The sequence below is a fragment of the Trachypithecus francoisi genome, unplaced genomic scaffold (assembly GCF_009764315.1).
Source record: "Trachypithecus francoisi isolate TF-2019V2 unplaced genomic scaffold, Tfra_2.0 Lachesis_group3, whole genome shotgun sequence".
Classification (NCBI taxonomy): domain Eukaryota; kingdom Metazoa; phylum Chordata; class Mammalia; order Primates; family Cercopithecidae; genus Trachypithecus; species Trachypithecus francoisi.
In genome coordinates this window covers 30,040,519-30,062,717 of record NW_022681468.1, presented here as the reverse complement: position 1 = coordinate 30,062,717, position 22,199 = coordinate 30,040,519, and the positions used below count along the sequence as shown (strand labels likewise).

The 22,199-nt window shown below is 45.0% G+C and overlaps 1 long non-coding RNA gene across 1 annotated transcript; it reads right to left on the bottom strand.

Moving 5' to 3' along the window:
* Window positions 1-960: 960 nt before the first annotated feature.
* LOC117069282 lies at window positions 961-21,285 on the bottom strand. Its single transcript, XR_004431485.1, has 5 exons — window positions 20,991-21,285; window positions 14,277-14,876; window positions 7,009-7,163; window positions 3,704-3,748; window positions 961-2,010 (listed from the first exon to the last, which is right to left on the bottom strand). It is a non-coding gene; the product is annotated as an uncharacterized LOC117069282 (long non-coding RNA).
* Between the last annotated feature and the right edge of the window lie 914 nt (window positions 21,286-22,199).

Below are 22,199 nucleotides of genomic sequence, written 5' to 3'. Positions count from 1 at the left end.
CCATGAATCTCTCTCAACAGCATAAACTAGCTGGGGCGAGAATTATCAAACCCATTTTCCTTATGGGGAAACTGAGGTTCAGAGATTTGCTGCATGTTAATTTGCAAGGCTTGGCTATGTTTGATTTGAAATATGAGTTAATATGCAAAACAAATCTCATCGATATCTAACTTTTCTGGAACATGTCAGTTGCATAAAGGAAGCAGGTATGTAACATACTCCTCCAGAGTAACAGACCTGAAGGATCTCCCTTTACCTAAAACTGCTGTGCTCTGCACTCTGCGTCCCGTCTACTCTGCTTTGTCTTCAACAACATTTATCACCACTTGACAGGTGTATATTTGTCTGTTTACTGTCTGTCTCTCCCCACTGAATTCTCAACTCCAAGAGAGCAGGATTTGAACTGCTTTATTCACTGCTGTATCCCCAGTGCCTATAACAGAGTCTGGCACATAGTAGGTGCTCAGTAAACATTGGTTCAATGAATAAACATAATATCCATAAACTTGTAAGCCTGCAGCACATTAATCAAATGCCCTCAGGCACTCTGCTGTTTGTTGTGCTGGAGGGGGTGTGTGTGATTAGGGGCAGGGATGCTCAGCTTCCAAGCTCACATGTCAAGGTAGAAACTACAGGTCTGGGTGACAGGTAAACCCAGTGGTCTCCCGGGTGGTTGGTGCATCAGGGTGGAAATCTTGGCTTAGCTTGAGAGAACCTCTTTTGCAGTATCCAGGCTGTGGAAGAATGAACGAATGGGATCTTTCACCAATTAGCCATGGTTTCCAGGGACCGTTTAGTCTGTCCTGGTAGGGACGCCTGTGCCTGTGGATAAGCAAGTGAGTATGCAGCCCCATGGAAGCGGTGGCAGCAAGATTAACTGGCCCTTTCATCTCAGAGTGCGCAGGAGCAGAGGGAGGAGAAAGAGGGGGTATGGGGAGGGAGAAGAGGAGGGAGGGAGAGGGCAGAGAGGAGAAGACAGAAAAGGAGAGAGGAAGGAGAAGAAAGGGGGGTAGTGAGAGAATGCCCACTTATCTGTCTGACACACCAAGTTTATGTCTTCATGATGGAGGCTCAGGAGAAGCAGGGTGAAATCAGCTGTCTCCATTGAGAGCCCTGCAATGCCAGGTGTCCAGGATGGGAAGGAATGAGGCAGAAGGTTGACATCTCAATTACAGGAGGAGGGGAGTGAGACCAAGGGAGTGAGGTCCCCACAGTGCCCTTGGCTGTTTGGAGGCCTCTTAGATAGGTTGTTACCGTCACAGAGCAGCAGGCAGCACAAACCTCACACTCCTGACCCCCCCTCTTTCTCCCTCCCCCTACCCCAGCAGAGATGGCCCAGGATCCAGGAGAGAGGCAGTGTGGTGTGACCAAAAAAAAAAAATCACAAGTTTTTGGTGTCTGTTGACCTGAGCTTGTATCCCAGCTTTGCCATTCACTGGCTATGTGACCTTGAGCAAGTTCCTTAGCTTCTCTGAGTCTCAGATTTGCTCTTTCTGCAGAGTAGATCCAGGTTTCTCCTGAATTTCCTGGAAGTCGCACACTTTACATGCACTTACCTCTCTCATTGGCCAGAACTTGGTCACATGGCCATACCTAGCTACTGGTCAGTATGTAACCAGCTAAGATTTGTGAGTTATATTGAGAAAGAAGAAGAGAGAAATGGATTTGGAGAATGACTTGCAGCTTTTTCTTCTACTGTGAAAAAGTTTAGACCTGCAGTTTAGCCATTCCCTGGGCCTCAGGACTGAAGATGGATTTTTCTGGGACTTCTAGTCTCTGAGATTCCAGTTTGTCATTGGTCAAGTGGGGCTATTGCCCACTGCCCTTTTCTGCCCTCCACCTGATCTCTGCCTTCCTCTTGGCACGTCTCCTTCTCCTCACAGAACAGGTGCAGGAAAGGCAGCTGCAGCCTGCCAGAGCCTTGGCCCTCAGATGAACATGGACAGTGAGGGCTGGAGGTGGCTATGGTCAGTGTCGCAGGCCATCTGGCTGCTTCCGTAAGCTCAAAATCTGGCTCCAGATGAAAGAGAAGGGGAGACAGAAAAGATGCACTTTAAATATTTTTTACTCTTAAAAACCATATGAGTAATATGTTTTGTAAGAAAATATAATTTTTTAAAAATTAAAAGCAAAACAAAACCTTTTCATCTTAAGCCCTGAGCTAATTATCGTGAACATCTTGTATGTGTCTCACAATCTTTCATCTACTCAGATTTGTTTCCCCTTGATTACAAATCTGGGCTCACATCTTCATTCTCTTTTATAACCAGCTTTTAAAATTCAGCATTAACAAGACAATCCTTCCATGTTGATAAATACATTTCCCCAACATAATTTTTCATGGACAGCGAGCATGTCCCTCTTACGGAAGTGACACAATTTAATAGGAGTGCACCAAAATTTGGCTTTGATCTTAGTATCAAATTTTGCTTTAGAGCTCCATCTTCAACTTTGGCCCCTGAAAGGCTGTATTGACAAGTTCAGACTTGAGCATCATTTCTGGGTTTCCTAGACTGGGGCATGATCCGCTATCCCATGGCTGTGTTACATGGACTTTGCATGCAATAAGCGTAACAACCTGTTATACTGCTATATCATTTGCATGTACTATAATAAACACTTTCAAATATGGATGACCTTCTATGTGTAAACTGTAATGAATATCTTCTTTTGTGCTCTATGTGTTGAAATTCTATCGATGTATAAATGTACATTTATTATTGCAAGAGTAAAACGCTGTAATCATTTATGATTGTAAACATTGTCCCTTTTATGTATGGAAATAATTATTGAGAGCTTTTAAGTGTTCAGATTTAGAAGGAAACACATAGCTAATACAAATTTTGAAAAATATGTCGGCTAGATACTTTTAAAAGATACTTTTTAAAGACTTGAAAAAATTTTTTAATTTTTTAGAGACAGGGTCTCACTCTGTCACCCCCAGGCTAAAGTATAGTGGCACTATCATAGCTCACTGAAGCCTAGAACTCCTGAACTCAAGGAATCCTCCTGCCTCAGCCTCCCAAGTAGCTGGGATTACAGTCTTGAGTCACTACATCTGGCTTAAAGATACTTTTTGAGGCAACAACAACAAAAAAATTAAAATAATAATATGAAGGAGAATAATAGAGATTAGATTACATCAGAGTTCTAATCTTTGTAGAATTGTTTGGGATACTAATATTCATGGCAGAAAGCAAAACAACCTTTTAAACTGTATTCCATTTTTAGTTACTTTATTCTATTTAGGCCATGAGTCTTTTTTTTTTAAGCCCTATTTGTAATTCTTTATATCTTGTAAAGATAAAATAAAAATAGAATGTTAGCTTAACCAACCTCATAATTTCATCAGCAGGGAAACCTCTAAAATCACATATATTAATAGCAATATCTATGGTAAATTACATTTAACTCAATATGGATTATAAAGAATATGAAAAAAAAGAAAACATATTATCGTTATTATTATTTGAGACAGAGTCTCTCTCTGTCGCCCAGGCTGGAGGGCAGTGGCATGATCTCGGCTCACTGCAACCTCTGCTTCCCAGGTTCAAGCGATTCTCCTGCCTCAGCCTCCCAAATACCTGGGACTATAGATGCCCACCACCACGCCCAGCTAATTTTTTGTATTTTTAGTAGAGAGGGGGTTTCACCATGTTTCCCAGGCTGGTCTCGAACTCCTGACCTCAGGTGATCCACCCACCTTGGCCTCCCACAGTGCTGGAATTGCAGACGTGAGCCACCGCGCCTGGCCAAGAAAAAATTATTAGAACAAGTGAGGCATCACACTCCTCTGCCATTATCAGTCAGAAGTAAGCACCAATTTATTAACACAAACATTACATAATACATAATACAGGAGCAATCTCCCTACTGCTAGCACTAAGAAAATGTTGTTCTTGCACTATAATGTTTAACTGTTAAACACTGACAGTGAAATGCACCAATAAGGAAACTGTCATCACAGAGAATCTCTGATAAAATGTTAGATGTACTCCTTTATCAAAGGCATTGGCTTGGGCTTCAGCTGAATACTGATTGTAGCAATTGACCATCTGGTGTTCAGCCAAAATGTGTGTTGAGTGTATCTCTAACTTTAGATTATTTCCAATTTCTCACTATTATTAGCAACATTGCAATGAACGTCCTAACACAAACAACTCTATGGGACCCTGTGATTATTTCCTTGGCTGAATTCCAAGAAGTAGAGTGTCTGAGTCAAAAGGATCCCTATTACCAAACCATCCTCCAGAAAGTTTGTGCCAGCTTCCTTCCCACACAAGGAGTAGGGGGCTTGTAATCTGCCTTCTCACCAGCTCTGGGACCTGCTTTTCCAATCCCCCCGGGAGGCTGGGAGTTGGTCGGCAGAGAATAGCATCCTTTAGCTAGCCCAGACGCCCCCTGGAGCCCACGATTGCAATTGTAGCTATAATTTATTTTGTGTTTACTTCTTTCTGTCATTGTGGTAGACCATTTACCTCCTGCATTTTAATCCCCTCAATGATGGTTCAAAGTAAATATGGCTGGCTTCATCTTATAGATGAGGAAACGGAAACTCAAAGGGTTGGACGGCCCTGCTTTGAGCCCTAATGGAAATCTCCAGGGGCCTGTTCAAGCAACAGTCTGCAGGCTTATAGCTGCAGGTAAATGAAACCTGCAAGGCCCAGTCCCTACAACCCCAACTGTTCAGCCCCTCTCAGGATCAGGGATCCCTGCACCCTCCCAGCCAGCATAGTTTCTAGCCAGGGCCTAAAGGTGGAAAAGAAGATGACCACCGGGTGGGCTTAGCTCTGTGCTGTGCACTTTATCTTCACATGTTCACATCCCTAGCTTCTTGGTTGTTTCTGAAGGAAAACATGCCAGAGCCTGTCCTCTCTGAGTGAACTTCCTGGTGTGTGTAAGTCACATCCAACAGTGCAAGGAGCAGGTCAAGATTGTTGGTCACGGAGTCCCTCAGCACAGCAAGTTGACAGTTGACCTCTTTGGGGGTAAAGGGGCAAGTTTTGATCACGTTCCAGGAGGGACTTTCTGTACATTGCCTCACGTAAGTCTCAAATGGCCAGGAGAGATACCTTTATCTTATACAGGAGGAGACAGTGGCTCAGGAAAATATCCAAGAGCTCGCAGCTAGGAAATGGCAGAGAATGCAGATAAGGACCTAGACCAGAGGACACACTCAGGGCACGTTCATAGAGTGGATGGAAGGATGAATAGATTCTACAGGGCCCTAGATGGTGAAACTACAGGAGCTAGACTACTACAGACCCTCTGTGTGAACCAGGTACTGCCAGGCAGGAAAGAAGAGGGCAGGATTTGAGCCACCCTGGTGGCAAGGGTCCTCTCTTTTATCATTCTTTCAGGCAAGAGAAGTTGCATATAGGGCTGCCTTGTACAGTTGTTCAGGTTCTACACTTTACAATTCCAGGGGCTGCATTTTCACACATGTATATTTGGATGATTATTATAATAATTTTCCAGTAGATGGCAGTAAAGTATCTTGAGTTAAGGACACCCCTTTTCTGTACAAATATACTGTTTGGGCTATTTGCAGTGCTGGGTGCATCTGTCTACCAGCCTCCAAACTGCTAACAGGTTGCCTGACACCCCTTCCCTCCCTTGTCTCACCCCTTCATCGGTTGCCTCAGAGTCTCCGAGTTGGGCTGGAGAGTTCAGAGGAGAGTGGCATTAGCACCAGAAAGCCCCAGCTGCATCCTTTATTCCAACAAAAGTGATGTTTGTAATGGGAAATCCTGGGTTCAAGTCCCAGCTCCTGCATTTTTTTTTTTTTTTTTTTTTTGAGACAGAGTTTCACTCTTGTTGCCCAAGCTGGAGTGCAATGGTGTGATTTCGGCTCACTGCAACCTTCACCTCCTGGGTTCGAGTGATTCTCCTGTCTCAGCCTCCTGAGTAACTGGGATTACAGGCATGCACCACCATGCCCGACTAATTTTTTTGTATTTTTAGTAGAAATGGGGCTTCACCATATTAGCCAGGCTGATCTTGAACTCCTGACCTCAGGTGATCTGCCTGCCTCAGCCTCCCAAAGTGCTAGGATTACAGGTATAAGCCACCACGCCCAGCCGCTCCTGCATTTCTTATGCATGGTCTTATGCAAGTGACCTCAAAGTTCTGGGGCCTAGTTTTGCTTTCTGAAAAGAGTGCCATAATAATCCCTGCCCTTGGGGTTGCAAGGAACAAATGCTATTCTGAACACGACCACGCATGGCTAGCTATAAAGCACTGCGTCCATGAGTGTCCTCCTTACCCAGAGAGGATATGCTGCATTATTGCGGGAAGGGTGTGCCACAGATCACATAGTGCTGCCTTGTCACAACACCCCCCAGAGTCACCTTCCCATAAGGGATCTCTCTCCTGGCTCTCTGCTGCTACTCTATCCCAAGGGGTTGCTTTGACCCCTTCAGGCGCTGATCCAAGCTCCTTAGTATAGTGCATCCATTAGCCAGTTAATACATATTTAGTAAGCATCTACTATGTGCTGGGGTCTATGCTAATCTCTAGCCTAGAGTTGCTTACAGCCCCATGGGGGCAATAAAGTTAGTATAGTTGCCATCTTGTTTCTTGTTTCTTGATAAAGCCAGACTTTATCCCATTCCTCTGGGACCCTGGGGAGGAAGAGGCCTTACCCAGTTCCTCCCTTCCTAGTTCCTAGGACATTTAATGACTGGAGACTATCCTTGGCCCCCACCATTGTAGATCACTCCAAGGTGCAGAAGAGAAGCTTAGCTGGGCTCTTCGTTGCCTCTCTCATGTGGGTTCCCTGTTCGGTCATCCCTCAGATGTGGTCTTCATCTTCATGATAGAGGTGTCAGCTCAGGGCTGGCAAAGTCCTTCATCACATCAGGGCCCAGCCTCCTTTTATAGCATTTCGTCCTCAATTCTTAGTATGCAGCCTTTACCTCATGGCCCAAAATAGCTTCTCATGCTCCAGCCATTGATTCAACATTCCACCACCAGGAAGTAGGAAAAGAGGTATGAGCAAGGGCATACCTTCTTCCTCTTAGGATACCCCCTGGAAATTACTTGCGATACTTCTCTTTGTCTCCCATTGGTTAGAATTTAGCAACATGACCATATCTAGATGCAAAGAAGGTCAGCAGATTCCAGGTGGCCCTGTGCTTAGCTAAAAATTGTAGGTCCAATTCCTAGAGAAGAAGAGGAGAATGGGAATTGAGGAACTATGAGAATTCTCTACTACATCTTGCCTATGCAGGGACATCTCCTTCCTACAGGGAACATCTCTACCTAGCAGGCTCCCCAGCATTAATTAAAGGAAAGTAACCTAATAACCATAACACCACAGAACAAGAATTATACAAATACCGTAATGGGGGTAATTTCCTCTCTGCATATAAATGACATTTGTGTTCTGTTGTACTTATCATCATTGCCAACCCTCATCCTATAACCCCTGATGTGCTCAGCTGCCTCCAGTCCTATCCCTCCCGGTCCATCTATAGCATCCCCTCCCACGGCACTGAGACAAAGTCCCCCGTGCACCCATCTCTGCCTCCTCCCTTCCTAGAGTGGAATCTGGCTAAAGTTAAAGCTAGGGGAGAAATGAGGGGGAGGCCCCGCCACGGCGGCAGCTGCACAGCAGGGACAGGCGGCGGTTGCCTTGGTGAGCTGGGCAGAGATTTCTATGATGCTGCTAAATGTATTTTCCTGATCTGCCACCGCCTTCTCTTTCCTGCTTAGGAGACACCTTTCAGGAGCTGAGGCCTCTCAACTTGTTCTCTGCTCCCACCCTTTAAAATACTCATTTCCCTGCTCATTACTTCTTCCTGTAAGATTGGGTCTGAAGCCGTCAGACACAATAGGTGTGGAGGGGGAATGGGGCATTAACACTGATTGAGTCTTGCAGGTATTTTCCCACGGAACCTCCCACCAGCCCTGCAACCTCATCTGCATTTGAGAGATCAAGCCCTGAGCCTGAGAGCTGCTAGGTAGTTGGTAGTTGGTAGTTGGTCCAGGTCACCCAGCTTGTAGGTGGCAGACTTGGGACTGGAACCCCATGCGGGATTCTGAGGGTGGAATTTCAAGCAGGCTACCAGATGTGGGAGGATAAATTTGGGGGCAAGAGAATGTGCACGGCATGGGCTGTCCCCACCAGCTTTTCAAGGATAATTTTGGAGCCGGGAGGGAAAATCTGACCCTGCTGGTAAAATTAGCAGCAAACCATATACCCTGGCCTGTGTTTTAAGGGGGCTATGTGAGACCAAGAGCTATAGGCACCACTGCGTGCTCCACTTGCCCTGTCTGTTCCCATACTCCCCAGGCAGTTTCCCCATCACCCCCAAACTTGATCTCCAGGCACCCTGGCTCTGCTTGCTCTCCAACCTCTCCAAGCCCAGAAAAATCATCCCTTTACTCAGCAAAGGCAGCCTTCAGTTCCCCACCTCCTCCCCTTGGTGCCCGGCCTGTTCAGCTCCAGTCCTGTCTTCCCCTATCCCGCCCACAGTCTGCTAGATCAGGGTAGTGCTGAGAACTTTTGGGGCCTGGGTGGGAGTGGCGAGGAGGGGAGAGAAAGAGAAAGAGAAAGGGAAAGGGGAAGGGCATCTTCTTCCCTAACAGAGCTGGCTCCACGGAGTGGAGTGCTATGCTAGGAGGCCTGTCTGGGCAGCCCACTCACACTTCCCTCCCTCCCCTCTCCTGTGGTTCCATTCAGCAATCTGTCTGAGACAGAGAGAAGGGCAGAGTGTGGGAGGACAGTTTGGGGGTAAGTTTGTCATGGCTCACCTCCTGGAAAGAGGACTTGGGGAACAGAAGCTGGATTTCTGAAAGTTTATATGCATACACTTGCTCCTACATGCCCACTCATACACACAAGCACACCTGTACTGACACATGCACAGATGCACACTCACACAGACACATGCATGCACCTGCACACAAGCACTCACCTGCACACCTTAGTCCAAATTCCTCTGACAGTCCACTCTTAAGGTTAAGGGTTTGGACTTTGAAGTCAGGCAAACGTGGAGTTTTCTTTTACATATTGCATTATAGGTTTTCTTTTTTATAGATGGAGTTTCGCTCTTGTTGCCCAGGCTGGAGTGCAGTGACACAGTCTCAGCTCACTGCAATCTCTGCCTCCCAGATTCAAGTGATTCGCATGCCTCAGCCTCCCGAGTAGCTGGGATTACAGGCACACACCACCAAGCCCCGCTAAGTTTTGTATTTTGAGTAGAGATGGAGTTTCACCATGTTGACCAGGCTGGTCTCGAACTTCTCACCTCAAGTGATTCATGGGCCTTGGCCTCCCAAAGTGCTGGGATGAGAGACATAAGCCACTGCGCCCAGCTGCATTACAGTTTTTAAACAATGGTTTCTCATTTTCAGAAGGCACTATCTGATATTAGAACTACATAAAGGTGTTATAAGTGCAGTTCCTCCACTACCACCCCAGTTCCCAGTCTCTTGTTCCCCTTCCCAGGGACAACCATTGCCACTGATTACTAGTATCCTCCTCCAGAGTTGGTCTGCAGATAAGAGCCTCTATAGAGACATAAGCAGGCGTGTATGTGCATGGGTGCACAGACACACACATACACAGTAGCCCCCTAGCTACACTAGCACACTGCTTTGCACTCTGCTTTCTTTTTATTTTTCTGAGATAGTGTCTCACTCTGTCACCCAGACTGGAGTGCAGGGGCACAGTCTTGACTCCCTGCAACCTCTAGCTCCTGAGCTGAAGCAATTCTCCCACCTCAGCCTCCTGAGTAGCTGGGACTACAGATGCATACTACCACACCTGGCTAATTTTTTTGTATTTTTAGTAGAGACGGAATTTCGCCATGTTGCCAGGCTGGTCTTGAACTCCTGGGCTCAAGTGATCCACCCGCCTTGGCCTCCCAAAGTGCTGGGATTATAGGCATGAACATTCTTCTTTCTTTGTTGATTGATGTACCTTGGCAATTGCTCAATATTCATGCACACATAGAGCTCTTCCTTTTTATTGATTTATTAATTATTATTTTGTAGAGACAGGCTCTCACTATGTTGCCCAGGCTGGAGTACAGTGGCTATCAACAGGCACAATCCTCAAGCCCTGCAGTCTCCAGCTCTCAGGCTCCAACCATCCTCCCACCTCAGCCTCCTGTGTAGCTGGGACTACAGGTGTGTGCTACCTGCCCAGCTTCCTGGTCCTTTTTAATGAGTGTGTCATCCCCCATCATGCAGATGCGCCATAACTCCTGTGATGTGTCCTATTGACTGACCAGATTGTTTCCAGCTGTTCACTTCACTTTGTTGCTGCTACCTGGCGTCTTTTTTTTTTTTTTTTTTTTGAGGAGTCGCATTCTGTCACCCCGGCTGGAATGCAGCGGCACAATCTTGGCTCACTACAACCTCCATTTCCTGGGTTCAAGAGAGTCTCCTGCCTCAGCCTCCCGAGTAGCTGGGATTACAGGAACCCACCACCACGCCCTGGATAATTTTTTTATTTTTTGAGATGGAGTCTCACTCTGTCGTCCAGGCTGGAGTGCAGTGGCACAATCTCAGCTTACTGCAATCTCCGCCTCCTGGATTCAAGCGATTCTCCTGCCTTAGCCTCCTGAGTAGCTGGGATTATGGCATGCACCACCACGTCCAGCTAATTTTTGTATTTTTAGTAGAGACAGGGTTTCACCATGTTGGTCAGTCTGGTCTCGAACTCCTGACCTCAAGCGGTCCAGCCGCCTCAGCCTCCCAAAGTGGCTGGGATGACAGGTGTGAGCCCCCACGCCCAGATTGCTACCTGGGGTTCTTTCATGAGTGTCCCTGCCTGTACTCTTTAGCCCATGTGGGTGTGCGTATCTGTCAGAACTGCATGTGAATGAGTGGCTGGCCCAGTGACTTGGCCTCTCATCCCTCGCGTTCTCAGTCTGTGGATGACAACAGTCAGAGCGCTGGCTTCACAGGGTGAGGATAAATGACGTCCTGCCGCAGTGCCTGGCACACGGGAACCCCCATCAGTGTTAGCTGGGGAGGGGAAAAGCAGCTGGAATGGGGAGGGAGGGAGTGAGGGGCCTGTGCGACCAGGGGAGGCTGGTCAGCCCCCTCATCAAGGCCACCAAGGAGAGATCACAGGGGCCTCAGCCCAAGAAGTCCCCAGCTCTTGCGATTGGGACCAGCCAGTGTGGCTGCCACCAGGAGGGAAAGCAGCGGACAGGGAGTGGGCAGCAGCTGCACCAGAGCCAGAGGGAGGAGCAGGCCCGGCTTCCCTGCTGAGTCATCCCTGCTGGAGGGAGAGAGGGAGGAAGTGAGAAAGTGACGGAGGGAGGGTGTGCTCCAGCACCGCACATCACACACACGCACACATGCACACACACATCACACACACACATCACATATCACACACACATCACATATCTCACACACATTACATATCACACACACATCACATATCACACACATCGCACATCACACTCACATCACACATGCACACACACATCACACACACACATCACATATCACACACACATCACATATCTCACACACACATATCACATATCGCACACACATTACATATCACACACACATCACATATCACACACACATTACATATCACACACACATCACATATCACACACATCGCACATCACACTCACATCACACATGCACACACACATCACACACACACATCACATATCACACACACATCACATATCTCACACACACATATCACATATCACACACACATCACATATCACACACATCGCACATCACACTCACATCACACATGCACACACACATCACATATATCACACACACACTCACACCACACATACACACTCACATATGCTCACATGCTCACATACCTCCTGGTTTGGGGAAAAGGAGCCCCTCCCAGCAGAGAGAGGCTTTGTTCCCCACAAGATGTGAAAGCTGTGGAGACAAAGGAGAGGCGGCACTCTCTCCTTCCAGGCCGTTCCCAGCTGTGGTCTCTCCAGCCTCGCTCTGTCCTCACCCCATGCCTCTCCTCTGTCAGTCTGAATCCCGCTGACAGGGTGACCAACCCTCCCGGATGACCTAGGACTGAGGGGTTTCCCCAAACGACACGAGGATGAGCTGGGCACCCTGTCTGCCCCTCTCCAACTCCACCTTCACACTCACCACCCTGCTGGCACCAGATCCCTGCAAATCAACCCCACCTGGCTTCTCCAGGGAGACACAAAAGCTTTCCTGACTCTGCATTGATGTTTTGATGCAACAGACATTTATGAGACTCATTCCTGAGCTACATGAAACAGGCATGAGTGAGGCTGCATGCCACTGGGTAGGGGCTGCCCATCACTGGCAGGGGTCCAGAGGAGATGGAGACTCAGGGGACAGGCTGGATGGAGGGTAGCACATCTCCTTTCATCAAAAGCCGCTTTTTGTCTTAGTACAAAATCCCAACACCCAACTGGTGCCTAATGCCCTGCTCTAATCCCTTCTGAATGTATTTCTATTCACATGGACCTGGCTTTTGGAAAAGTCTGAATTTAACAGGATTCAAACAAGAAACATTTCTGCTTTGTCTAATCACAGCTTTCAACCACGCTTTGTCAAATCTCCTTTTCTGACCCTGAACAGTATTCCTGGCAGATTTCTAGCTTTCTGGTCACCTCCAAAATTTTCACCTACTAAAAATCCCGGTTAGTCTAGTTCAATTTAAAAGTTAAGGCCAGGGGCGCAGTGGCTCATGTCTTTAATCCCGGTACTAGGCCGAGGCGGGCAGATCACCTGAGGTCAGGAGTTCGAGACCAGCCTGGCCAACATGGTGAACCCCCCGTGTCTACTAAAACTAAAAATATCGGCCGGGCGTGGTGGCTCATGTCTGTAATCCCAGCACTTTGGGAGGCTGAGGTGGGCGAATCACAAGGTCAGGAGTTCGAGACCAGCCTAGCCAATATGGTGAAACCCCGTCTCTACTAAAAATACAAAAACAATTTAGCCAGGCATGGTGGCACGGGCCTGAGTCCCAACTACTTGGGAGGCTGAGGCAGAAGAATCGCTTGAACCCGGAAGAGCCAAGATCGCACCATTGCACTCTAGCCTGGGTGACAGAGTGAGAGTCCGTCTAAAAAATAAACAAATAATTGAAAATAAATAAATAAAAATATTAGCTGAGCATGGTGGCGCCCACCTGTAATCCCAGAAACTCAGGGGGCTGAGGTAGGAGAACTGCTTGAACCCGGGAGGCAGAGGTTGCGGTGAGCTGAGATCATGCCACCGCACTCCAACCTAGGCTACAGTGGGAGACTCCGTCTCAACAACAATAAAAAAAAGTTAAGGCCGGGTGCAGTGGCTCATGCCTATAATTCCAGCACTTTGGGAGGCCAAGGCTGATGGATCACTTGAGCTCAGGAGTTTGAGACCAGCCTGAGCAACATGGTGAAACCCCTTTTTTACAAAAAATAAAAAAATTTACCAGGTGTTGTGGCATGCACCTGTAGTCCCAGCTACAGGCTGAAGTTGGAAGATCGCTTGAGCCCAGGAGGTCGAGGCTGCAGTGAGCCATGATTATGCCATTGCACTCCAGCCTAGGCAGCAGAGTGAGACCCTGTCTCAAATAAAATAAAATAAAATAAAAGTGAAATATCATGTTCGGCTAGGCACGGTGGCTCACACCTGTAAACCCAGCACTTTGGGAGCCCAACACGGAGTATTTCTAAGGCCAGGAGTTTGAGACCAGCCTGGGCAACATAGTGAGACTCTGTCTCTACAAGAAAATCAAAATAAAACATTAGCCAGGTGTCGTGGTGTGTAGCCTGTAGTCCCAACGACTTGATAGGCTGAGGCAGGAGGATTGCATGAGCCCAGGAGTTCCAGGCTTCAGTGAGTTTTGATTGCGCTGCTGCACTCCAGCCTGAGCGACAGGGCAAGACCCTATCTCTAAAAATTAAAAGAAAATCATATGCAATTATAGGATGACTGCCCCTGCCCCATGTCCACTAGCGTCAAGCAAGGCTAGGAACAGAGGGCAGGGGTTTCTCTTCTTCCCCTCCCACATGGAGTCCTTTCATTTCCAGGATTTGAGGTTGGTGTGTGCTGGGTTGGGGGATGAGAGGTGGAGTGGAGCAGCCACAGATCTGTTCTCTTGGCCACCACTGCCTGATGGGCAATGCCTTCTGCTGGCAGGCTTCCAAGTGGGGTATGTGGTGGAGTTGTCTAGGGAGAGGGTTACTGTGGCTAGATGTCTTCCTTCTCAGCTCTACCCTCCAGAGGCCCACCATTGAAATTCCTCCCCAGCCACCTCCCCAGTGTTCATGGAGAAACTCATGCACCCTTACCTGACCGAACAGGGCATGCGAGCCCCTCCACTGCTGCTGGCTCTGTGCAGCTGCCTCTGTCCACTCTCCTTCCCTTTCCTGCCTCCCTTGGACCACGGGATGCCAGCTCTTTCCTTTACAGGTACCCTACTTCCTGTGAGCAAGTCTCCAGGAGCTCACCCCTACTTCCAGAAAGCAGAGGGGGAAGCAGAGCCCCTACCCTAGCTTGGGAACAAGGGCAGCTTGAGGGGCGTGCGGTCTGTGCACTTCCATGAGACCTCAGGCCAGAAGTGCTGGCAGTTGGTTCAATGCTCTTCTGTCTTGAAGTTTTATAATTTTTGAATTAGGGGCAACTTGTTTTCATTTCACACTGGGGTCCAAAAATTACTTAGGCGGTCTTGCCTTTGAGTGACTGCTCTGACTTCATCTGCTCATAGAGAGGAGGAGGGTTTCTGGCGATGGTGGGAGTGGAGAGCTGGTTCTGGAGCCTGTCGAGGCCCCAGGAGATGCACGGTGGTTTTCACCTCTCTTTAGAGTGGAAGATGCTCCACACACATTAACCCGCTTAAGGTTCCGGTCATCAGCTTCCAGGCAATAGGATCGAAATGAATCAGCATCCTCCTGCAAATACAAGCATCCCTCAACATCTAAACACTCACTATCCCCAAATGGGAATTGAATAGATTCAGATCATCTGCTTTTGTTTTTTGCAACAATGAACTCGTGTTGCATGCACTGTTTTATAGCCTCCTTTTTTTCACTTAACAATATGTTGTAAACATATCTTCATGTTGAAAATATTAATCTACAATCTAATATTCAGCATCTGTTTCAGGTCCATACTGCCTTGTAACAAACCACCCAAGAAACCAATGGCTTAAATCAATGATGATTTATTGTTTCTCACTCTTCTATGGATTGGCCAGGCAATTCTGACCATCCATAAGAAATACAGCATCTAGAGAGAGAAAGACTGAGTTCCAGTCTTTGCCAAGCCTCTTCCTGCACATGTGGTCTTGGCCAAGTTATTGAACCTCGGTTTCCTCATCTATACAGCGTTACAAATTATAATAATGATGTCTCCCTTACCTGTGATATTTTGAAGATTAGTTGAGAATTATAATAATAGTATTGACTTGTGTCTATCTATCCATGTAGATACACGCGTTAATGTGTGTGAGGTATAACAAATGTTAGTGATTACTGTTACTGTTGTTATTATTTGGAATGCCTTGGCAAGGGGCTAGGCTAGTAAGGAAGTTGCTGGGGCAAGGAGGTAGCTGGCTCTCCAGCTCATCACAATGTGAGGCATCGGAGAGAGGGAGGATTCCTGCTTAAGACAGAAAGATCTGAAAGGAAACAGTGGACAGAGCTGAGAATATTAAGCATTGCTCGGCCAAAAGGGAATTGAAAGCAAGGAAAAAGTCGTCTCACTGTAGCCTAAAGGCACTTAGTAATTAGCTATATTTTCCTACAACTAATAATATGCTGGCAATAAAGTCAGGGTAATATATGCTCAAAAGTGGGTAGTGCCAACTTAGAGGCATCAGACTTAACAAATGACCCATGGGTGTCCACAGCCTCTATTCCTGCCCACTCCACCAAGAGCCCCTTAGGCTGTTCCAGTATACAGAGGAGCATGCAAGGACCAAGGGAGTATCTTGGAAGGACAGGAGAAGCGGTGTCAGGGAGCCCAAGGCTAAACCCTGATGGTTTCCTGATACCCTATTTCAATTCCCAAACATCCTATTTCAGTTCTCTCATTTTTACTTTCAGAGATTCCAACATGTAGAGATTCAGGTCTTTGTGTCTTTTGAAAAATGAAATATTTATAACAAACAAAAATATATAAACAATAACACACCAAAAATCCATGCTCTTATGGCTCACGGTTGTAAAAATAAAAATAAAATCCATGCTCTTGCCACCAGCGTAAGAAAGAAAACATTAAATTATCTTTGATGTACTTCCTAATGCCCTCCTCCTACCTTCCTTCAAGAGGTAAGCGCTCTCCTGAACCCTGGCATTGACTATGCATGGGCACTCTTTTTAATTTTTTAAATATATAAATAAATCTGATAGGAAAGTTGAATTACTTTACAGCGATTTCAGTCCCTGTGAAGGGCTTTTGGGTACTCTGCCAGGGTGTAGATGATATCTGAAGAGGCTTCAAGGAAACCACAGAGAAAAAAGCCTGATGAAAGGAACAGAGCCTACATAATGGGTGACAATATCAACTGGAATAATATACATGTAATTAGACTTGGGGAGCATGAACTTTTAAAAAAAATAATGGCTAAATTCTTTTAATCCAAAATAATCTAGGAATTATCAGAATTAATAAGAGAGTTTAGCAAAGTTGCTGAATTAAACAATCAGTATATAAAAACCAACCAGCCGCCGGGCGCGGTGGCTCAAGCCTGTAATCCCAGCACTTTGGGAGGCCGAGACGGGCGGATCACGAGGTCAGGAGATCGAGACCATCTTGGCTAGCACGGTGAAACCCCGTCTCTACTAAAAAATACAAAAATCTAGCCGGGCGAGGTGGCGGGCGCCTGTAGTCCCAGCTACTCCGGAGGCTGAGACAGGAGAATGGCGGGAACCCGGGAGGCGGAGCTTGCAATGAGCTGAGAGCCGGCTGGACAGAGCGAGACTCCGTCTCAAAAAAAAAAAAAAAAAAAAAAAAAAGAAACCAACCAGCCTGGGCAACATGGTAAGACCCAGTCTCTACAAAAAATACAAAAAAATTAGCTGGGCAAGGTGGCATGCACCTGTTGTCCCAGCTGCTTGGGAGGCTGAGATGGGAGGATCACTTGAGCCTGGGAAGTCGAGGCTACAGTGAGCCAAGATCGCACCACTGTACTCCAGACTGGGCGATGGGAGTGAGACCCTGTCTCAAATAAATAAATAAAATAAATAAATAAAAATAAAAATCAATTACACCCTATACAGCAGCAACAAATAACTTGAAAATAAAAAAAATTCAGTGTATAATTTATATAATATAAACATATTCCAATTTAGAAATAATTTTTTTAAGGGCTATGCAAGACCTTCATAGAAAAAATTATAAAATTTTACCATATTCTTGGTATACCAATACACCGTATTCTTGAAATGGAAGATTTAATAATTTAAGGATATCAATTCACCCCAAATTATTTATAGATTTAATCCAATCTGAGCCAAGGTATCATCAGGTTTGTTTTTAGAACTGGACAAGCTGATTCTAAATACAAAGAGTTAAAAGAGGACAAGATACTCTAGAAGTTGAATAAGGTAGGTGAACTTGCTCTCTCAGATTTTAAGTTTACAGTAAACTTACAGTAATGGTGGTTTCAGGCATAGACAAATAGGCCAGAAGAACAGAGAGCCCAGAAACAGACTCCACTTATTCAGACACTTGACTTGTGACAGAGGTGGTGCTGCAGAGCAGTCAGGAAAGGACAGTCTTTTTAATAAATGTTAATGGAGTTCTGCAGGTAAAAACTGAAATTGGATTCCTATTGCCCATATATACAGAAATCCACTCCAGGTGTGTTTTGTTGTTGTTGTTGTTGTTCAGACAAAATTAACATAAAAGTCACCATTTAAACCACTTTTTTTTTTTTTTTTGAGACGGCGTCTTGCTCTTGTTACCCAGACTGGAGTGCAATGGCATGATCTTGGCTCACTGCAACCTCTGCCTCCGGAGTTCAAATGATTCTCCTGCCTCAGCCTCCTGAGTAGTTGGGATTACAGGCACATGCCACCACACCCGGCTAATTTTTTTGTATTTTAGTAGAGATGGGGTTTCGCCATGTTGACCAGGCTGGTCTCAAACTCCTGGCCTCAGGTGATCTGCCCGCCTCGGCCTCCCAAATTGCTGGGATTATAGGCGTGAGCCACCGCACCTGGCCTTAAACCATTAAAAAAAAAAAATTCAGTGTTTTTTTTTGTGTGCACAGAGTTGTGCAACCACCACCAATAATTACAGAATGCTTTCATTACCCCAAAAAGAAAACCGTATACCCGTGAAGCAGTCAGTTCAGTTCCTCCATCAGTCTCACCGCCACCATGACCACCCCCCAATACTCCGCTCCTGCCAGTGAACAACCTACTTTCTACCTCTATGGATTTACCTATTCTGGACATTTTGTATAGACAGAATCATACAATATGGGGCCTATTGTATCTGGCCTCTTTCACTTAGAATGTTTTCAAGATTCATCCATGTCATAGAACATATCAGTACTTCATTCCTTTTTATGGCTGAATAATAGTTCATTGTATAGATACATCACATTTTGTTTATTCATTGATTCGTTGATAGATATCTGAGTTGTTTCCGCTTTTTGGCTGTTATGAATACCGTTGCTGTGAACATTCATGTACACATTTTGTTTGAACATGTTTTCAATTTTCTCGCATATATATCTAGGAGTGAAATTGCTGGGACATATGTACTGCTATATTTAACTCTTTGGAGAACCACGAAACTATTTTCTACAGTGGCTGCACCATTTTACATTCCTATCAGCAATGTATGAAGGTTTCAGTTTCTTTACATCCTCACCAATGCCTGTTATTTTCCATTTTGTGTCCATCCTAGAGGGTGTGAAGTGGCATCTCATTGTAGTTTTGATTTCTGTTTCCCTAATGACTAATGATACTGAGCATCTCTTCAGGTGCTTATTAGCCACTTACACATCTTCTTTGGGAAAACATCTATTCAAGTCCTTTGCTTGTTTTTAAAAACTGGGTTGTCTTTTTTAATTGCTGAATTGTAAGAGTTTTAAAAAAATATATTCTGGATACGGCCGGGCACGGTGGCTCTCGCCTGTAATCCCAGCACTTTGGGAGGCCGAGGCGGGCGGATTACGAGGTCAAGAGATCGAGACCATCCTGGCTAACACAATGAAACCCCATCTCTACTAAAAATACAAAAAATTAGCCGGGTGAGGTGGCGGGCGCCTGTAGTCCCAGCTACTCGGGAGGCTGAGGCAAGAGAATGGCGTGAACTTGGGAGGCGGAACTTGCAGTGAGCTGAGATCCGGCCACTGCACTCCAGCCTGGGCGACAGAGCGAGACTCTGTCTCAAAAAAAAAAAGAAAAAGAAAAAAAAAAAAAAAATATATATATATATATATTCTTTTCTGGATACTAGTCCCGTATCTAATATGTGATTTGCAAATATTTTATTCCATTCTGTGGGTTGTCTTTCCTGAGAGTGTCCTTTGATGCAAAAAGTTTTAAATTTTGATGAAATTCAATATATCAATTTTTCTTTCATTTCCTGTACTTCTGGTGTCATATTTAAGAAATCTTGTCTAATTCAAAGTCACAAAGATTTACACCTATGTTTCCTTCTAAAAGTCTCAGTGTTTTAGGTCTCTTACATTTAGGACTCTGATATGCTCTGACTTAATTTTTTGATGGTATGAAGTAGGGGATCCAAATTAATTCTCTTTTGCATATAAATATTGAATTATTTCAGGACTATTTGCTGAGAAGACCATTCTTTCCACCATCAAATGATCTTGTCACCTTTGTTGAAAACTAACTGACCATAGATGTATGGGTTTATTTCTGGGTTCTCAATTCTGTTTCTATAGAGATTATACCAATACCACATTGTTCCGATTACTGAAGCTTTGTGGTACATTTTGAAATTGAGAAATGTCAGTCCTTTAACGCTGTTTTTTTTTTTTCAAGACTGTGATTGGCTTTCAGGTGTCTTATAATTCCATAAAAATTTTGGAATTAGCTTGTATATATCTACAAAGAAGTCAGCTGGAATTCTGATAGAGTTTGCACTGAATCTGTAGATCATTTTGAGGAGTATTGTCATCTTAAAAATACTAAGATTCAGACTAGGAAACATAGTGAAACCCCATCTCTACAAAAAATACAAAAATTAGCCAGGTGTGGTGGTCCCAGCTACTTGGGAGGCTGAGGTAGGAGGATCACTTGTGCTCAGGAGGTTGAGGCTGAAATGAGACATGACCAAGCCATTGCACTCCAACACACTTAGGCAACAGAGAGAGACCTTGTCTCAAAAAACAAACAAACAAACAAACAAAAACAGAGAAAGTCTTCCAATTCATGAATATGGGATGTCTTTTATTTATTTTTGTTAAAAATTTTTTTTCAACTGTAGTTTTCAGTGTACAAATCTTTTTTTTCCCTTTTTTTTAAGATGGAGTCTCACTCTTGTCACCCAGGCTGGAGTGCAGTGGTGCAGTCTCGGCTGACTGCAACTTCTGCCTCCTGGGTTCAAGCAATTCTCCTGCCCCAGCCTCCTGAGTAGCTGACCTCAGGTGATCCTCCCGCCTCAGCCTCCCAAAGTGCCAGGATTACAGGCATGAGCCACCACACCCAGCCTCAGTGTACAAATCTTATACTTACTTGGTAAAATTTGTTCCCAATTATTTTATGTTTTTCAATGCTACCGTTAATGAAATTCTTAGTTTTATTTTTAGATTGTTCATTGCTAGTATATGAAATTACAACTGATTCGTGTACACTAAAACTTCACTAAACTTGTTTATTAGCTCTAATAGTGTTTTCTTGTAGATTCTTTAAGGGTTTCTATATCACTTGTGATATAGAAAAAGAGTATGTGATCTGCAAATAGAGACAGGTTTACTTTTTCCTTTCCAATCTGATAGTCTTTTATTTATTTATTGACTAATTACCCTAGATAGAATTGCCAATGCATTGTTGAACAGAAGTGACAAGAGCTGACATCCTTACCTTGTTCCTAATTGTAGAGGGAAGGCTTTCAATCTTTTATAATTAAGTAGAATGTGAGCTGTGGGTTTTTCATAGATGCCTGTTTTCGACTGAACTGTATCCCTCCCAAATTCTCATATTGAAGCTCTAACCCACAATGTGATTGTATTTGGAGACAGGACCTATTAGGAGGTAATAAAGGTTAAATGAGATCATAAAGAGAGGGCCTTGGCCTGGCTCAGCGGCTCACTCCTGCAATCCCAGCACTTTGAGACGCCAAGGTGGGCCAATCACCTGAGGTCAGGAGTTCAAGACCAGCCTGGCCAACATGTGAAAACATGTCTCTACTAAAAATACAAAAAATTAGCTGGGCATAGTGGCATGCATCTATAATTCCAGTTACTCGGGATGTTGAGGCATGAGAATCCTCTGAACCCAGAAAGCAGGGGTTGCAGAGAGCCAAGATCACACCACTGCACGCTAGCCTGGATGACAGAGTGAAATTTTAAAAATAATTAGCCATGTGTGGTGGCATGCACCTGTAGTCCCAGCTACTCAGAAGGCTTAAGAGGGAGGGTCATTTGAACCCAAGAGGTTGAGGCTACAATGAGCCATGATTGCACCACTGCATTCTGGCCTGGACAACAGAGCAAGGCCTTGTCTTAAAAAAAAAAAAAAAAGTAAAAGAAAGAAGAGGAGAAGACACTAGAGATATCTCTGTCTTCACATGAGCACAAAGAAAAGGCTATGTGAGGACACAGTGGGAAGGCAGCCATCTACAAGCCAGAAAGAAAGGCCTCACCAGAAATAAACCCTGACTTTGATTTTGAACTTCTAGCCTATAGAACTGGAATAAAATAAATGTCTGTTGTTTAAGTCAACCAGTGTGTAGTATTTTCTTATGGCAGCCCACACAGACTAATATAATGCCCTTTATAAGGCTGGAAAAGTTCTCTTCTAGTTTGTTGAGTGTTATGGTTTTTTTTTTAAATCATGAAAGAGTACTGGATTTTGTTAAATGCTTTTTCTGCATCAATTGAGATGATTATGTGTTTTTTCTTTTAATCTTTTAATATAGTGTAGTATCTTGATTGATTTTCGTCTGTTGAACCATCCTTGCTTTCTGGAGATAAATCCCACTTGGTCATGGTGTATAATCCTTTAAATATGCTGCTGGATTTTGTTTGCTAGTATTTTGTTAAGGATTTTTGCATCTATATTCATAAGGGA